General features: G+C 48.9%; 1 protein-coding gene across 3 annotated transcripts in view; it reads right to left on the bottom strand.

Annotated features, from left to right (window-relative positions):
• Positions 1 to 5,856, bottom strand: part of LOC143930386 (mitogen-activated protein kinase 8) — a 61,739-nt gene extending 55,883 nt beyond the window's left edge. Inside the window, exon 1 of one of the 3 annotated variants that reach the window (XM_077454672.1) lies at positions 5,637 to 5,856. The gene's annotated coding sequence lies outside the window, so the exon portion shown is untranslated. The remainder of the gene's footprint in view (positions 1 to 5,636) is intronic. The other 2 variants (XM_077454671.1, XM_077454673.1) reach the window with 2 other exon arrangements.
• Positions 5,857 to 14,850: the final 8,994 nt, after the last annotated feature.

The raw sequence follows: 14,850 nt of genomic DNA, 5'->3' as shown, positions 1-14,850 counted from the left end.
ACTGAAAGGAAAGCTAGAGATAGCTTTTAAGAGAGGATGGAGCCTTTCAAACATAGATCAACCACCTATTTTTACCATCCCCTGGCCACGAGTATAATGTGGCTTAGATAGTGTCATCAATCAACCTGGAAGACTGAGAATGTCACATGACAGCAAAGAGGTACTGCAGGGGAAAGCTCCAGAGGGGATGGGAATGTTGCAGCCAGAGGCGTTATATTTTGTTAAAGTGGATCCACAAAGTGGATGTAAACCCTCACATAAAACCAGTGAAGTGAACAGCCTCAGATGATACAGAGGGGTGAAATCTCCCTATATAAAAGTTTTACATGTATATCTGCTGTCCTCAGCCTTATATATTCTTTAGAATGTTCATATCATGTTAGAGATTTTCTCTTCCTGGTTAGCACTACAGTGAAGCCTGGGCAGACAGCTGATTGGAGGAAAGGCACATATACCCACTCCTCATATGTAGAGTAGAGGTCGACCGATATATCGGCCGATATTTGCTGTTTTTTAATTAATCGCCATCGGCCAATTGTGCCAATAAAAAGGCTGATTTAGAACTACAGCGAGACTTGGAAATATTATACTTGGAAACACTTGAATGAATGAACTCATCTCAGTGTGTAGAGTTCTCAGTTTAACCATTTAAAGACTAAATCTTTTCTGACACTTGTTGCTTACAAGTAAAAGTCCTGTATTTTCTGCCAGAAAATCACTTAGACCCCCAAAAAATTATATATATTTTTTTAGCAGAGATCCTAGGGAATAAAATAGCGGTTGTTGCACACTGGAGTGAAAGGGGCCGTTTTTTTTCAGGTGCTACACAGGCGCTATTTTTAGCACTGTAACGCCTGAAAACCACCCCAGTGTGAAAGGGGCCTAAACCCCCCTATCCTTTTCAGCCATCTTAGCCTCGGTCTGATCTGTAACTGCCATGGTGCTGCACATGTGATCAGTTATGGCCCCAGCCTTTAAATAGTGACAGTTTAGATGAAAGCACAAACAAAATGTGACAGTTAGCAATCCTGGTATGGGAATGTAACTGTTAGGCCCCTTTCACACAGACGATCTGTTCGTTCAGTTTTTCAGGCGGACATGAACGGACACTCCATAAAGGTCTATGGAGGGACGGATGTCAGTGGTGACACGTCCGCTGACATCTGACCCGCTCTGATCCAAAAAAGTGTGATGGAGGAAAAACCTATTTTTCCATCCGCCTGCGGATCGGGTGACGACAGACTCCATAGTTCGTCTTCATCCGATCCTCCATAGGGGAGAGCGGCTCTCTGACAGGTCCATCCCTGCACAGTGTGCAGAGACAAACCTGTCATCTGCCTGCTCAGCGGGGATCGACGGTGCGATCCCCCGCTGAACAGAGCAGGCTCCGTACATGTCCGTGTGAAGGAGCCTTTAGGCTTCATGTACACTCTGCCTACATTTGCAGCACCTGTGGGAAAACGCAAAAGCCGCAATTTTACGTTTTCCTGTTGCCGGCAGTCAAAATGTTCCTATCCTTAATGCGATTCTTCCGCGTTCAGGAAAGGAAGGTTGAAGCTCATCTAAACGCAGCAGCTCCTAAACTCTGATAAAAGCCTATGTGTACATTGACAGACACATAGGCTTTTATGGAGTTGAGGAGGTTTGGCAAAAAAACATTAGAAGCTTCTAAACTCAAGTTTAGGAGCTGCTAGTATAGCTCAAGCCAGCGTTTCTCAACTTCAGTCCTCAAGGCACACCAACAGGTCATGTTTTCAGGATTGCCACTATTTTGCACAGATGATTTGATCAGTTTTCACTGCCTTAGTAATTACCACAGCCATTTCATCTGAAGGGAAATCCTATAAAACATGACCTGTTGGTACGCCTTGAGGACTGGAGTTGAGAAACACTGGCTTAAGCCTTCAATCGATGGGTTTAGTTCCTCTTTAAAGCGGAAATGAAGGCACTTTACTTACCACCTCTCTAACAGTCCCTCACCTGCATCTTCTCCCCAAGTGCCGGTCTTTGGACATCTCCATTGGCCGCTGAGGTATTAAGCAGCTCTTGCACAGTCATCCCGGTACAAAGGCACCATGCTGGAGATGTAAGCCAAGCTGCGCAAGTGTAGCTCCTTTTACATGATGCAGAAGCCTGCCAGTAAGGTCAATGTATTTTATCGCAGAAAAGACATTGCATGTCTCTTGTGTGATAACAGACTTCCCACTCGCTGTCTATAGACACAGGCAGCCTGCTCGGGAATCGATCCTGCACAAGTGCCCCCAAAGGACGAGTCTTCTTATGAGGGATACTCGGCGGGGGACCCTAGAAGAGGATTGGGGCTTCTCTGTTCAAAACTATTTCACAGAGCAGGCAAGTATAACGTGTTTATTATAAAAAAAAAAAATTAAAAAAAATGAAGGTTTACATTCACTTTAAGGAAGATTGATTATTTTTCATTGTGAATATGCTGAACATTGTATAAATTGCCATTCATGCAGAAAGCCATGCCAACAATAGGGTCACAAGCTTTCTCCATTGTACATAGACATACAGGGATTAGCATATATGGCAGAGGCCACCTAAACACTATGAGGGGAGATTTAGTAAAACGAGTGCACACAGAATCTGATTCAGCTGTGCATCAGCATCCAGGTTTTAGCCCTATTTCACACTAGTGTGATTTGTCATGCAATTTGACAGTTTGAAATTCACATGACAAATTACACCCCATTGCCTGCAATGAAACTGTTCAAATCATTTCATTACGGCTTGCACGACTTAAATTAAGCCACACATCAAAAATCGCACTGGTCAGGTGGCTTTAAAATCACGCTGAAGTAGCATGGCATTGGTGTGAGCCAGAGCTTATTGTCAAAGCTTAATTGAATAAGCTGAAGTTGGTTACCATGCCCAGCTACACCAGATTTTGTGTGCACCAGTTTCAGTTGAAGTGATATTAAAGCAGAGCTCCAGCCCCATCCCACACATCAAAGAAAAAAAAAAAAAGGAAGTCAGCAGTGACAAATACTGTAGCTGCTGACTTAATAATCAGGACACTTACCTGTCCAGGGATCCCGCAATGCCAGAAAACCCAGCTGATTTTTTTTAAAGCGGCTCTCAGCAGCTGCCATCTCTTGTAAGAGAACACGGCAGTGAAGCCTTGTGGCTTCACAGCCATTTCCCTACTGTGCATGTGCTAGGCGCACTGTGCTTTGTAAATGGCCAGGCAACGGTGGGAGGAGGGGGAATGAGAAGGGGGCCGAACTTCTGGGGGGCTTCCCTGCAGCAAGGTTTCCCAGAAGTGGGGATGGGTACCTGTGAAAAACAGGTACCCCCCCCAAAAAGGGTGGCAAATGTGGCAGTGGAGGAAGCAAACAAGCCAAGTTTCCCCCTTTGGGTAGAGCTCCGCTTTAAAGTCATTTTTTTTGTCATACTTACCTGCTCTGTGTAGTGGTTTTGCACAAAGCAGTCAAGATCTTCCTCTTCTCAAGTCCCTCGCTGGTGCTACTGGCCCCTTCCTCCTGCCAGGTGCCCCCACAGCAAGCAGCTTTCCGTGGGGACACCCAAGCAGGCACGCTACCGAGTTGTAGCTTTGTGTGTTTATTCACGCACAGAGCTGCTGCTTCCCCCCCCCCATCACCAGAGTGGCTTTTGGCAGTCACAGCCAGTGAGCCAATGAGGAGAGCGAGTCTCCCCGGAGAGGCAAGGCTCTCGTTATCATGGCTGGATCGAGATGGGTACAAAAAGGGTATATGCATGTGCCTCCACTGTGGGGACACTTATAACTTAGTGTTGGGTACCACAGATACCAGGGTGCCTTGATCAGGTTGTGGTTTACGCATGCATTTGCAAGTGTGTGCAGACCAAAACCCTGCCTTTAACGCATACTGTTAGACAGGTTTACTTGGTTGTCTGCAGGCTGTTTTTTTCCCTTGGATTTATCCTTAGGTTTGTTTATAACTGGACCGAGAAAGGGCTCAAGGGGCTGCTGCACAGAGTTTTTTTAACTTCATGCACAGAATGCATGAAGGTAAAAAAATAAAAATAAAAAAAAACCTTGTGCCTTTACAATCACTTTAAATTTCCCCTTACATGTGTGCTGGGACTATGAATGAGAGATAGGAGAGGAACAGAAGCTACAAATAAACAAATGTGTGTTCCAGTCTGATGTCGCACACTGAGGGTGCAGGCTGATCAGAGCTCGTTCTGGCTCAATGTATGCAGAATAAGGATGGATAGAAAGTAATTCTGGACCGCAGCACTCCAAAAAAATATTTGCCTTTTATTCAAAATGCAAGATCAAAATACATGCCATAGCAGAACGGACAGAAAACTGACGCGTTTCATACTACAGATAGTTCTTTACCGCTTGCCAACCATCTCACACCAATATACGTGGGAAGAAGAGCTCGTAGAGGCAGAATCACGTACATGTACGTTGCCCCTTAAGAGGCGGCCAGCGCGCACCCGCAGGGGATAGCAGCGGTCCAGAATTACTTTCTATCCATTGCTATATGCATTGCCAGCACCTGTGGTTCTAAACTGGTGAAGAGGTTTACTTTCGTTAGACCCACCTGGAGTGGTGACCCCCTTTTCTTCCCTGGACTAGGCAGTATAAGGGAAGGAAACGACCCCGAGTGCCACACACTATAAGGCCCCGACCGACTGTAGTAGAAGCAGCCTCAGCCCAGCTTTGTCCAGGTCATGCCCCTCATGCATTTCACCCCACCCACAGGGCTTAGTCATGGAGGGCGAATCGCGTCGGCAACATGGCCTGGGCGGATCTGGGCTGAGGCTGCTTCTACTATAGTGTCTGTCGGATCCAGCTGGTGTGCAGCACTCGGGGTGTTTTCCCCTTTCTTACACTGCACAAAAAACAAAACAAAAACACTTCATATATATTTGTTTTGTTTTATGCTGCCCATCACATATAAGATGTTCACATTGGTCTTCTTACCACCATATACAGATAAGAACAGCAGACACGGCAGCAGTGTGTATACAGGACATTCTATACCAGCTACATATGCACGTGCCAATTTACAGGCAATGCCAAATACTTTCTGTCCACCAGGAACCCCAGATGTCATTGTCAGGAATTAAGTGATCCTCCAGCCACAACCCACAGAATTTGATCACTTGGAGGTCGAAACTGGGCATTATATTGGAGGCCTCAATATTTCTTATCGAGAGAGTGAAAAAGGTGAAAAAAAAGGTCTTCAAAGCGCGATCGGATCTTTTCACCGAGTTCAATCGCTGCCATTGTGATCCATCTACATGCCACCAATTATATGCTTATATTTTCTGCCTTTGACGGGTTGTGACTTCAACAACAAAAAAAAAAAAAAAAAAAAAAAGAAGAGGACGATTTTATTTATATATATATATATATATATATATATATATATATATATATATATCTTATTATAAATGTTTGACCATAGCTGGATTTTGTATGACCAATTGTAGTCAGTCACATTATATACACACACAGAGGCCATGAAGGTGTGGAGCGATCCTGCCATAGATGACAGTCATGTAAACAGGCAGCCATTGTACCTAGAAGGAGGGCTGTATACATTAATCAGGTCCGCACACAATACACATACATAGGGGTCCCCCTCATTGTGTCTCAGCGACCCTCCCCCTCTCACCTGTCTCCAGCACCCGGCAGGGCGGCTCCCCCTCTTCTCTCTGTCCGGCTCCACCCCCCGCCGTCCGTCAAGCTGCTGCTGAGCACGGTCGCTGTCGTTCCCCCAATCACTCGCGGCTCCCCGCCTCCCTCGGCCTTTCTCTTCGGTTCATTCCGCTACCCCCGGTGCGCCCCGGTCCTGGAGGAGAATCTTGTGACGTAACCGGAAGTCGGCGCACACGCCCATAGCGCCTGCCTGCGTCCTGTCGGCGCGTCACCGGTCACGTGCGGCGCCTGGCGTCGTCAAGGCAACCTGGGCCTACTAGGCTGTGTTGAGCCTGAGTTTGAGTAGTACATCAAGGAGGGGAGGCATAAAGTGAAAATAGCTCTGCCATTAGTTATCCCTGTGCATTAGCTTATCCCAAGGGTGTCCTAACATTTTTCAAAGAGGGCCAGATTTGATGAAGTGAACATGCGTGAGTGCCAACCATTTTGCCCGACATTGTTTAACCACTTGCAGACCGGACCATTTTGCTGGTCAAAGACCAGACCACTTTTTGCGATTCGGCACTGCGTCGCTTTAACTGACAATTGCGCGGTCGTGCGACGTGGCTCCCAAACAAAATTGATGTCCTTTTTTTCCCACAAATAGAGCTTTCTTTTGGTGGTATTTGATCACCCCTGCGGTTTTTATTTTTTGCGCTATAAACAAAAATAGAGCGACAATTTTGAAAAAAACGCATTATTTTTTACTTTTTGTTATAATAAATATCCCCCAAAAATATATAAAAAAACATTTTTTTCCTCCAGTTTAGGCCGATACGTATTCTTCTACATATTTTTGGTAAAAAAATCGCAATAAGCGATTATTGATTGGTTTGCGCAAAAGTTATAGCGTTTACAAAATAGGGATAGTTTTATAGCATTTTTATTAATAATTTTTTTTTTTTTTTACTAGTAATGGCGGCGATCAGCGATTTTTATTGTGACTGCGACATTGTGGGGGACCCATCGGACATTTTTGACCCATTTTTGGGACCATTGTCATTTATACAGTAATCACTGCTATATAAATGCAGTGATTCCTGTGTAAATGACACTGGCAGTGAAGGGGTTAACCAGTGGGTGGCAGTGTAGGGGTTAAGTGTTCCTAGGGGGTGTGTTACTAACTGTGGGGGGGGTTGGGCTTTCATTTAGTGAACACTGATCTCTGCTCCAATCACATGGAGCAGAGATCAGCGTCACTAGTTGCTAGGCAGAATGGAGAAATGCTGTTTACACGACATTTCCTCCATTCGGCCGCTCCATGAGACGATCGTGGGGATGCCCGCGGCGATCGAGTCCGCGGGTCCCGCGACCGGACTCACGGGGGTCCCGACCAGCGCGGGAGCGCGCCGCCGGCGGCGCGCTCCAGATGGCAGGGCGGCATCGAATATTGGACGTACCTGTACGCCAATATGCCTGCCCGTGCCATTCTGTCGACGTACATCGTCGTGCGCTGGTCGGGAAGTGGTTAAACTATTAAACTTAAATGCAAATTAACGAATATACTGCCCAGCAAGAATTCTCTTGTCTTTATGGCTATGTGTGGTAAAAAAGTCCAAGGATGAAGTCAGGCATGTTATTTAGAGATATATATATCTATCTTTATATATAGATATCTATATATATATTATCTCTCTTGTGGCCCCACTCAAATCCCAGAGCGCCGCTCAGGACTAAGGATGAGCTTGGGCGTGTTATTTGGATATACCGTATTTATCGGCATATTAACACGCACCTCCACTTTAACCACTTGCCAAATGCCTCAACGCAGAAATACTGCCGCAGAATGGCACGGGCAGGCAGAGTAACGTATGGGTACATTACCCGCCTCCCGTGAGCGGGGGCGCATCGCGGTGCCCGAGGCGGTCTGCATCCCTCCAGGAGCGATCCGTGCTGAGGGGGAGGCCACTGATTCATGGCCACCCCCTCACGATCGCTCCTGGCAAATGAGATTGCTTCCTCTGCTTCTGTAATGTAAACAGAACCAGCCTTTTCCTTCCGGCTTCCGAGGAGAGAAGACATCGAGTAAGTTTGCACCAACACTACACTAACAGTAGAACATACAAGCACACTAATCACCCCCCGATCATCCCCCTGTCACAGTGACACCAATAGCAGGTTTTTTTTTGTTTTGTTTTTTGGTGCCATTTGTGACTGTTATAAGTGGTAGGGCAGTTAATGGTAGACCCCATTAGGTCTAGGGTACCCCCTAACCCCCCAATAAAGGTTTAACCCCTTGATCACCCCCTGTCGCCAGTGTCACTAAGCAATATTTTTTCTGATCGCCGTATTAGTGTCACAAGTGGCACTAGTTAGGCAGGTAAGTATTTGGTTCACCATCAGCTTTTTATAGTGTCAGGTACTCCCATATACTACCTAATAAAGGTTTTAACCCCCTGATTGCCCCCTAGTTCACCCTTTCACCAGTGATCACCATATAACTGTTACGGGTGATGCTGGTTAGTTAGTATTTTTTTTTTATAGTGTCAGGGCACCCGCCGTTTATTACCTAATAAAGGTTTAACCCCCTGATCACCGGCGGGTGATATAAGTTACGTTTTAGGGTCTTCGTCGCCCCAGGCATCGCCAGGTTAGCGCCAGTACTGCTAACACCCACGCACGTAGCATACACCTCCCTTAGTGGTATAGTATCTGAACGGATCGATATCTGATCTGATCAGATCTATACTAGCGTCCCCAGCAGTTTAGGGTTCCCAAAAATGCAGTGTTAGCAGGATCAGCACAGATACCTGCTAACATCTGCATTTTGCCCCTCCGCCCAGCCCACCCAAGTGCAGTATCGATCGATCACTGTCACTTACAAAACACTAAACACACATAACTGCAGCATTCTCAGAGTCAGGCCTGATCCCTGCGATCGTTAACAGTTTTTTTTTGGTAGCGTTTGCATCAGTTAGGAGCTTTTTTTACCTGTGAATCTCACTAGTGTACCACTAATTTTAGAGCCCAAAATGGCAAATCGAAGGTACACTAGTGTAGAGACCTACATGTTTCTGAGCATGACAGATAGTGAAGAGAAAGTCACTCATCTGTCAGATTCAGGCTCAGAATACGATCTTGTAGACAGCAGCTCCATGACAGATAGCTCTGATGACTGCGTTGTGGTCCCTGCCAAGGTCAGGCGTACCAGACCCGATCTTCTTCTGCTGTTGAGGTGCAAGAACCGCAGGCCTCTCGTATGGAGCAGAGAAGTACTAGCGCCGCTATTCCTTCTGGTGAGCTGGCAAGCACCAGTGGCCTAGTAAACCCTGATCGTACATCCAGCACTGCAGTAACACTTGGTGACGTGGCAAGTCCCATAAGTGCAGTTCAAGCTGGTGAGGTGGCAAACACAAGTAGTGTTCCACTGCCACCAAGAAGCCAAAGACAGGCCAGTCGAGCCCATAGTGCCCTTCCTGCTGCATTCCCAAATCTTAATTGGGAACCCGCCACTTCTGCAGTACCCGTACTTTCCCCATTCACTGGCCAATCTGGCATTCAGGTGGAAACAGTTGATTTTACGTCACTTGATTTTTATTCACTGTTTTTCACTGAAGATCTCTATAGATCTATTGTGGACCAAAGCAATTTGTATGCTGGTCAATCCACTTTCTGGGCCTTTCTCTCGACATGGGCATAGTTAAAATGAGTATGTTGCAGTCATATTGGTCCACTGACCCAATTTACCATATGCCCGTGTTCTCTGCCTCCATGACCAGGGCATGATACAAGCAGATCTTGTGGTTCATGCATTTCAACAACAATGAACTCTGTCATCCTCGTGGAGACCCTGGATGTGATCGGCTCTACAAAATTCAGCCCCTCGTAAACCACTTCAACCAAAGTTTTTCAGACTTGGGGGGCGTGTCCAGATGTAGAAGGAACAGGACGTGTTCCAGTGGAGCTCCGCACCTCCTGATTGCATCCGCAACCATCCTGAGCCTAAGAGTGCCAGAGGGATCTCCAAACCCTCCCTACCTGGCACCAAATACAATCCGCAGTGGCCCCGGAGAATATTGTGGCGTTCGGCTGGCTGATAGAGGATTTCCAGGACCGGGCCTTCTACTCCGTCGCCCGCCGCCATCTTGCGGCCTACCTCTCCTCCGACGTCCTCGGGCTCCGGTGCCGCGATCTGCGGGTGGAGAGACACTATTCTGCAGCGCATCCACAGTGGTCAAGCCTGGGAGCCTGTAGGAGGGCGAAGAACCTGGATGGTCTAAGGGGGTCCTGCGAGGCCGCTCCTGGGAGCCCGCGGCCCGCCGCCATCTTGCGGCCTCACAATCTGCCGCCATCCTCCCTCCTCTAGCTCCTGGAGGGTCTCCTGGCAATCCCCCGAGGGTATCTGATGTCTGCAGCACCCGCCCCAGCTGATATTAGTGGAGCCAGGCCGTTCGTTTGGTCCTGGTAGGGCTGCTCCACATCTCGGACCCTGCTGCCATCTTGAGGCCTATCCCTCACTCATCATCCACAGTCTCGGGCCCCGCTGCCCGCGGGAGGCAAGGCATCGGATCTCCTCACATCCGCTGGCAGATCCTGGAACAAGGTTGGTCAGGGGGGGGCGGGGCAGAGAGGGGGACTCCTTTTAGAGGCCATCTTGTGGCCTACTCTCCTGGGCTCACCCTCCACCCTTATCCTCAGCCCTCAGATGCAGTGCCACGGCATTGCAATGTTGCCCTCCCAGTGATTGCTGCTGTGCCTCGGAGGAAAACGAGTTGCCCCCCCCATGTGGCCAGCCGTACACGTACTGCCTTGCCCTCTCTGTGTCTCCCCCTGTAGTGACTGTGCTCTTCTGGAGGCCCTGTCCTTGAGCAGGTAGCTTGTCCCACTCCTGTCATCTGGCCTGCAGGGAGGACCCGGGTGCCTGCCGCCCCTTCCAGTAAAGGACTTTGGCCCGGTCCCAGGGCACCAACACTGTTGCGGCCTGCTGTTGCAGAATCCTCATCGCAGGGTGAACCTCGGATGCATCATCCTAAGACCCGCTGTTCCAAATCCGGCTCAAGGACTCCTCGTGCCCCCCTGCCAGCTGCTGCCTCGTCCACAAGGTGATCCTCGGCTGAGATGGCGTCTGGCGCACGGGAGGCCGCGGATTCGGGGGAGGTGGGGGCTCCCACAGGTGCAGAGATCCTAGAAGCCATAACGTCCTGTAAAGAAACTCTGACAACAAAGATCGACTTCTTGAGTGTAGATGTTGGTCTCATCCGCCAGGACATGGATAAGTTCCGCTCGCGTGTCGCTGAGGTGGAGGATAGGCTCTCCGCGGTGGAGGATACAGTCCGCTCAGATTCCAGAGAAGTGAAGGCCTTACAGATCCAAGTGAAAGCGCTACAAGAACGTGCAATAGATACTGAAAATCGCCTCAGGCGAAACAATATCCGCATACTTGGACTACCTGAAAGGGCTGAGGGCCCTAGACCCGCTGAGTTTGCTGAGAGACTCTTGTCCACCCTGTTCAATCTGGGGGAGCTGCCGCCCACCTTTGTGGTGGAGAGAGCCCACAGGGTCCCAACACTCCCTCCGAGGCCTGGGGCACCTCCGCGCCCCTTCCTGCTAAGGCTGTTAAATTACCGTGACAGGGACCGCATCCTGGCGGCGGCTCGTACCATGCCTGAAATCAAATATGAGAACACCAAACTTCTATTTTTTCCGGATTTCTCTGAGGAAATACAGCAGAGACGCAAGTCCTTTACCGATGTGAGACGCCGGCTTAGGGAAAGAGGAATTTGTTTTGGCCTTTTGTATCCCAGCAGGTTACGCATTACTGACGGTGATAACACCCGATTTTTCAACACTCCGGAGGCTGCAGCGGCGTGGCTGGATGCCCGCTGATTATGTGTGGTGAGGGGGACGAGGTGGCTGAGCGTGATCGATGGGTGGTAGCCAAGTATCCCTCTTCTTCAATAGAATTGACCCGAGTGGACCCCTGACACCATTTGTTCTCTGTCCCCAGCCCTTTCCTCCCCATTAACTCCTGGTTTGCCCTTAATGATTGCTTATTTGTCTTGCATTGCGGGATAAATTGCCGTTACTCCTGCCACTGAAAGCCACTGACTTAACCCACTTTCTGGTTGGACGCACCCCCTGTTTACTCCCCCCCCCCCGTTTCCCCCTCCAAGGAGAAGGACTATACCCATCTGTGGCCCACCATCCAGGGGTCTCAGTGATCTGAAGAATCTACAGTTATGGGAAGAAACCCTGCATCGGTTTGTATGGCACGATGGCCTAATGTTTTGGTCATTGAACTTGGTTCGTATGATGTTGGGGTAGGGTTTTATGTGTTTTGTGGGGAGGGGGTTTCTTGCTTTAAAGCTAAGTTTACATTTAGTGCTGCTCGAATATTGATGAATATGTGTACTGAATTTGGGTTGGCCTACACCTGCTGGTTATCTAAGATCATCCTGATTTTGTTTCCCCCTGAGGTTCCATGATGGCTCCCTCAGGCCGCGTACACACGGGCGGATTGTCTGCCCAACTAAGTTCGTCAGACAATCCGACAGACAGTCCGTTCAACTTTTGAATGAACAGACTTGACCACACACGATAAACAGACAGTCCGCTGAAAACTTGCGCGATGACGTGTACAGCACGTACGACGGGACTAGAAAAACGACGTCCAATACACTGCAATGCAACCTTCGGCCGTGTAAATCCTTTCTGAGCATGCGCCATACTTAGTCCGTCCAACTTGCCTACACACGAGCGGACTGTCCGCTGAAACCAAGTTTGGACGGGCAAAACCAAGTTTGGACGGACAAAATTACGGAAATTCCGAAAGACTAAGTCCGTCAGATTGTCCGCTGAAAAAGTCAGCTGAAGCCCACACACGAGCGGATTGTCCGCTGAAACACGGTTCAGCGGACTAAGTTGGGCAGACAATCCGCCCGTGTGTACGCGGCCTTAGATACCGAGTCGCTGACTATTATATCATGGAACGTCAGGGGACTCAACTCCAAATACAAACGTTCACTACTATTTCAATATTTAAAACTACATAACCCTCACATAGTCCTGTTGCAGGAAACACACTTGACCGGTAGTAAGGTTCTGGCTCTGAAAAAACCCTGGGTGCAAAGGGCGCTGCATGCAACCTACTCCTCGTACTCTCGAGGGGTATCAGTACTGATTAGTAAGCGAGTGCCTTGTGTGCTCCATGAGGTTCACCTGGACCCCCAGGGGAAATTTGCGATGGTGGTATTGAGCATTTATAATAAGAAATATGTCATTGTTAACGTCTATCTGCCTCCTCCGAGCCAGATGCACGTCCTGTATAACTTGTATGAGAGGTTGGCTCTGCATTCCCCGGCGTGTGTCCTGTTTATGGGAGATTTCAACGCCACCTTGTCCCGTGATCTAGATAGGCCCTCCCCACAATCGACTTTTAATCCTGATCTTGGTATGTGGGCCCAGGCAACAGATTTCTGGGAGGTGTGGAGATGGCTTCATCCCCAGGATAAAATGTACTCCTGTTTTTCATCCACGTTTAAAACATCCTCCCGGATTGATCTGGCGTTTGCTAATGACCTCCTCCTGGCTAACTTCCAGGAGGCTAGCTACCTTCCCTCCGGCTTATCGGATCACCACCCCCTTAAGTTAATTGTTCAGGCCACCAAGATCAAGAATAAAGCCCTCTGGAGGCTACAGCCCCACTGGATCAGTAATGCGGCAGTTCATGATAGAGTTTCTCCCTCCTTGCAGGACTACTGGGTGCGAAATGCGGGGTCAGCCTCCTTGGGGATGACATGGGATGCCTCTAAAGCCTATGGTAGGGGACAGTATATCTCTGCAGTGGCGGCTGTTAGAGCAGAACTTGGGGACAAAGTGTCTGATTTGCAGCACAAAGTTGAAGAGGCTCTGAATCAGTACTTGGCCTCGGCAACGGTCCCCAACTTCGAGCACCTTTCATCACTTAGGCGAGAGTTGCACCTCCATGTCTCAGACACTACCAGGCTTGGTCTACAAGATAGCAGACAGAAATACTTTGAATATGGTGATAAGAACAGCAAACTATTAGCTATGCTGGCGCAGCAAGACAGGCCTTTAGCGGTTATACCGGAAATACTCACGGCAGAGGGGACACTGGTTACCTCTCCGGAGGATATTTTGTCTGCCTTCACCAGGTTTTACTCCTCTCTGTATGTCTCCTCACTCCCGGAAAGCTTTGACCCCACACCAATGACCTCGTTGTTGGATACGCTAGCACTGGGATGGCTCTCTGACACGGAGCGACTACTCCTTGTCTCGGAGATCACACCAGAGGAGGTCGTGATGGCCATTGGGTCTTTCCCAGCGGGGAAGACCCCGGGGCCAGATGGACTACCCATAGAGTATTATAGAGCCCACGTAGAGCTGCTTGCCCCTAGGCTGGCTCAGATGTACCGAGCCTGTCTTCAACAGGGCTCCCTGCCGGCCTCTATGAGAGAGGCCCATATTGTTCTCATTCCAAAACCTAATAAGGACCCCAAGCAGTGCACCTCTTACAGGCCAATAGCACTTCTGAATTGTGATTTAAAAATATTGACCAAAATTCTGGCCACTAGACTCAATAAAGTAATCAATTCTCTGATTGACTCTGATCAAAAAGGCTTTATGCCAGGTAGGTCCACTGATATCAATATCCGTAGACTGTTTTCGAACATTCATGCCCCCCATGATAATCAAGGCACTAGGACCATTGCCACCCTTGATATGGAGAAGGCATTTGATACAGTGGAGTGGGCGTATCTGTGGGAGGTGCTTAGAAGAATGGGTTTCCCACTGCGGTTTATTGCCTGGGTACACACATTATACACCGGTCCCCTGGCATGCATTCAACTGAATGGCTCCCTGTCGCCTTCATTCCCCCTGCAGAGGGGCACCAGGCAGGGATGCCCTCTCTCCCCGGCCTTGTTCGCCCTAGCCATGGAACCTATTGCTGAGGCTCCTCGGAGTTCGGCCGAGGTCCGTGGTCTTCCGGTGGGCTGGCTGGAGGAGAGGGTCGCTCTCTATGCGGATGATCTTCTGCTTTTTTTGAATGATCCTGGTGACTCTCTGCAGGGCGCACTCGGAATCATGGATGCCTTCTCTGCCTTCACTGGGTTGAAGGGGAATTGGCATAAATCTCAGCTCTTTCCGGTGGACGAGGGGGCCAGGATCTCACCATCCTCCACCACGCTTCAATGGGTGGATAGGTTTACCTATTTGGGTATTGTTATTTC

Source organism: Lithobates pipiens, unplaced genomic scaffold (assembly GCF_037356315.1).
Source record: "Lithobates pipiens isolate NorthernLeopardFrog02 unplaced genomic scaffold, aLitPip1_a1.2 Scaffold_25, whole genome shotgun sequence".
Classification (NCBI taxonomy): Eukaryota; Metazoa; Chordata; class Amphibia; order Anura; family Ranidae; genus Lithobates; species Lithobates pipiens.
This window is presented reverse-complemented; position numbering and strand designations above follow the sequence as displayed.